At 37.4% G+C, this 5,000-nt stretch overlaps 1 protein-coding gene across 10 annotated transcripts in view; it reads left to right on the top strand.

Moving 5' to 3' along the window:
* LOC144957484 (dual 3',5'-cyclic-AMP and -GMP phosphodiesterase 11A-like) overlaps positions 1 to 5,000 on the top strand; it is a 241,841-nt gene that overhangs the window by 3,583 nt on the left and 233,258 nt on the right. The gene's annotated exons all lie outside the window — the stretch shown is intronic.

Consider the following 5,000-nt stretch of genomic DNA (forward strand, 5'->3'; position numbering starts at 1 on the left):
TGTTTTTTGCCATCCGCTTTATGAGTACTTCTCACTAAACTGTATTAACCAGATTATAAACCTTTAAGGTTACACACAGTTTTGTGTGTTGGCAAGTTTCACTTCCGGATGGCAATGTTGTGAGCTTTTTAGCCAAGTGCATACTATCTATTGCATTTGAATGAAATGTGTTGCAATGATGGGAGATATCATGTCATCTCTTATACTACTCACAGAACCAACCAGATTTGTGACCCAACACCACCCGTCTCAAAGCGGTGTTTTGTAAGGGTGAACTTAGGTACTAGAAATGGGAGCGATCTATAATCACGTTTTCGTTCAAACTCGTCTTCGATCACATCGATTTGTTGCTGTAAAACGATTGGACATTTCTCTATGTATGTAAACACGCTACGACTTTGTTTATGAAATTTTGTAAACATACCCATAAGTCATACTGAGCAAAATGACCAATTGTAACGTTGGATATTTCTCAAACTGTAAACACTTTTCACTATGTGGGTCATTTTGAGCACACTTTCCAATGTGACCAATGACCTCGAGCACATGGGAATGTAATAATATAGATCATGCTCATTGACTTTCCTATCATTTTGATTCTCCATTCAATTTTTGGTGTCCGATCCATTCCGACATAAAACCGTCTTCAGACGGTGGGTAACAATTTGTCACGGACGACGTGTACATATATACATGTCTGACATCCGAACCCACTTTGGGCCTATTTTAACATTGTTGTTATGGACAATGTTTTGCGTTATTTTTGTTTGTTTTGGATTTCCATTACATCAATGAGCCCATAAAGAATTGGGTTATCAGACCTGCAAATAAGGGCACGTCGGTAACGTTGGACAAACCCTACGATGCGGATTTGGGATCTTGCGTTGTGACATTCATCTTTGGACTGGTAGTAGTAGTAGTAGTAGTAGTAGTAGTAGTAGTAGTAGTAGTAGTAGTAGTAGTCGTAGTCGTGTAGTGTAGTAGTAGTCGTAGTGTAGTAGTAGTAGTAGTAGTAGTGTAGTAGTTAGTTAGTGTAGTAGTAGTAGTAGTAGTAGTAGTCGTAGTAGTAGTAGTAGTAGTAGTAGTAGTAGTAGTAGTAGTAGTAGTAGTAGTAGTAGTAGTAGCAGTAGCATAGTAGTGGTAGCAATAGTAGCGTATGGCTCCAACTCCAAATTCATTTCGTTAATCCAGCTTCGAAAGTCTTCCTCCGCCCTCAGGACTGTTTCATAGCCATCTTCAAGTTTAGTAACTGGACAGTGGAAGACGATGTGATCGCTGGTCTCTGGGGCTGCCTGGTATGCCCCCTGGTTCGTGCCCCGCTAAGGGCAGGGAAAAATTGACTCCTTGGAAAACGCTCACATTCATCTAATAACGAACTCCACGTGTGATACGAGTACCTCGTCTGTAAAAGCGATGTCTCTACGAAAGTAAATTATGTAAAAGCACCTTAAAACAACGCATCATATCTCGTCCTAATTTATGCTGTTGGCTTGGGACTCATTGTAAAGCACTTTGAACACATTTAATGAATACTGCTCAATAAAAAAAGGGTCATTAAGAAAACCAGTCATATATTAAATCGGCATTTATTATTTTGAACTGTTTGTTGCACATATGAATATGTCTTCAATCTTTATTGTCACCATGTAAAAGAAACTTGTTTTGAGAGAAAGATAAATATATGTAATATATATTATATATATATATATATATATATATATATATATATATATATATATATATATATATAACAACCATGAACTAATAGTGCTCAACTTTTGGAAAAATAGAGCTATTCACAAAATATTTCAATTATTACATTTGATCAACTTCTAAAAGCATTTGCTCTCTCCCTCTCTCCCTCTCTCTCTCTCTCTCTCTCTCTCTCTCTCTCTCTCTCTCGTGCAATAATTGACCTAACTGTACCAATACATCTGTCTATCTATTTTTAGTTCTATCTATCTCTCTCTCTCTCTCTCTCTCTATATATATATATATATATATATATATATATATATATATATATATAGGGAGAGATAGAGGGAGAGAGAGGGAGAGAGAGAGAGAAAGAGAGAGAGAAAGAGAGAGAGAGAGAAAGAGATAGAGAGGGAGAGAGAGAGAGAGAGAGAGAGAGAGAGAGAGAGAGGGAGGATCGTAATGTTTTTTCGTTCTAACGTCAATTCATTCCCATAGTGTTTTGCTAAACTTTCTATCAATCACTTTATTTCCCATAAAACCTAGTCTACCACTTATTTAATCTATAAAAATGAACTTTCTCCCCAATAAATTTCCTGTTTCCTGTTCTATATTATAAAAACTGGGTGAATAAAGACTACGACAGCTAACGGGTAGTAACAACAGAGAGGAATAATTACCAATAATTATGTGCTATTTATAGATTAAATTTAAATATTGATGTTCAGTATGTAGCCATGTTTGGAAATTCATTCATCCATTTTAAGGAACGGAGGAAATTGACACATAAAAATAGAAACAAGACACGTATGAATTTACAAATCAATTAACACACACACACACACACACACACACACACACAACGACATTTATATATATATATATATATATTATATTATATTAATATATTATATATATATATATATATATATATATATATATGTGTGTGTAGATAGAGAGGGAGAGAGAGCGGGAGTGAGAGAGAGAAAGAGAGAGAGAGAGAGAGAGAGAGAGAGAGAGGGAGAGAGAGAGAGAGTTTAGATAGAAAGATAGATGGATAGAACTAAAAATAGATAGACAGATGACTGTCTAGGATTGGTACAGTTAGGTCAATTCTTGCACGGCCACAAAACACAAGAATAGAGTTTATCAATTATTCCTGACTTGGTAGTTGTCTTCCAATTTTCCATTTTGGTCTTTCCATTCATTGTCTCAAAGTGGTGATATGTCGGTCTATACCTGATGCTGACAATCGAGTTTATAGCAACAGAAAGGGGTCGTGGATAGATAGCTCATACGGTAGAGTTACGATCTCCCGACCAGGCGGAGTTGTCGTACAAGTAAGGTCGTCGGGTTCGAGCGAAGTTTTTATTTTCTGTTGTCTTCTGGACTTTCCTACTCACTTAATTTCTTGTTATTAGCCATAGAAAGGAAATTGCGTTGTATTTATTTTTCTTCTAAATGTGTCCGGTGTCCGGGATGCAGCTCGGCTTATTTTGTTGAGAAAAATTTGCAGGTTTTGGTAGGGTGCTCAAAGCTCCGCCGGGCGATATTTGTTTTCGTCGGTCATTTAACCCTCTACTTACCACCTACAGAAAAATCGTCACATTTGTTACCACACAATATACATTTTTTACTTATTCAGATATAATTTGAACACCACAATGATCTTTGTTTAATTAATGAGAAAATAACGTTTTTTTTTAGAGATATTGTTTGAGTTTTAACTGCCATTTTGGGGGAAAATACTGAAAATGGTCGGTAAGAAGAGAGTTAAGTATCGCTGTCCAATAAAATGTTTGGAAGTAGAACATCGATTATTCCCTCACGGAACCATCACTCAGACACCTGCAAAATTCTGTTAACAAAAGCCGAGTTGCGTCCTGGATAAGGCGATGAGTCCCCCAGTCGGACCGTAGCCATCGTTAACTTATAGCCTTACACTAGAACCGTAGCCATCGTTAAGTTATAGCCCGACACTGAAACCCAAAAAGACTGGCATTTTGACGTCATTATTTGTTTTTTTTTTGCACCGCCTAGTGAGTTGTCGTCAGTAGTGCTCATGGAAACAAGTGGTCCCATTTGTTGAACTATTGAATACAACTCACGATTTGTTTTCTTTTGTGGCCAAAAACTGGCATTTTGACGTTATTTTTTTGTAAGTTAACGATGGCTACGCTCAGACACCGGCAAAATTCTGTTAACAAAAGCCAAGTTGCGTCCTGGATAAGGTGATGAGCCCCCCAGTTGGACCGTAGCCATCGTTAACTTATAGCCTGACACAAGAACCGTAGCCATCGTAAAGTAATAGCCTGACACTGACCAAAAAAATGACGTCAAAATGCCAGTCTGTTGCCACAAAAGAAAACAAATCGTGAGTTGTATCGTAGCCATCGTTATGTTATAGCCTGATACTGAAATCCAAAAGGACTGGCAGTTTGACGTCATCATTTGGTTTTTGCACTGTCTAGTGAGTTGTCGTTAGTAGTGCTCATGGAAATAAGTTATTTCATTGGCTGAACTATTGAATACAACTCACAATTTGTTTTCTTTTGTGGCAAAAGACTGGCATTTTGACATCATTTTTTGGTCAGTATCAGGCTATAACTTTACGAAGGCCACGGTTGTGTTCAATAGTTCAACCAATGAAATAACTTGTGTCCTTGAGCTCTACTAACGACAACTCACTAGACGCGACACAAACCTAAAATATGACATCAAAATGCCAATCCTAGAGGGTTCTTGTGTCAGGCTATATTTTAACGATGGCTACGCTAGAACTCACAGGGACTTATATTTTCACGTCATTTTCTAGGTTTTTGCACCGTCTATTGAGTTGTCGTTAGTAGAGCTCAAGGAAACAAGTGATTCTATTGGTTAATCTATTGAATACGACTCACGATTTGTTTTCTTTTGTCGACAAAGACTTGTCTTTTGAGGTCATTTTTTGGTCAGCATTCGCAAAGAAGTTCTTCCTCTTTTGTATTTTAGTGAGTAATACAGTCAATACTCTTCAACAGTCGTAACGTTACTTCCTTCCTAATGACGCATGGTAACTTAGTAACACTGGCTCTAAACTATCGGAACAATGGTGGACGCCGTATGAAATATTTCTCCAGCGAGCATAAAAGCGTATCCAGAGGGGAAAAAAACACATAAATTTGATCATGTTTTGACTTTTACAAATACTGATCACAAGGCATATGAAATGTTCTAGCCAGCATGAAAAATAAAAAGTAATGATTTTCTTTGTTTAGAACCAAGATGGCCGCCGTTGCCGGGCGGCGTGACATCAGACTATTGAA

The sequence above is a fragment of the Berghia stephanieae genome, chromosome 12 (genome assembly GCF_034508935.2).
Source record: "Berghia stephanieae isolate SIO BIC M18660-M18661 chromosome 12, UCSD_Bste_1.3, whole genome shotgun sequence".
Classification (NCBI taxonomy): Eukaryota; Metazoa; Mollusca; class Gastropoda; order Nudibranchia; family Aeolidiidae; genus Berghia; species Berghia stephanieae.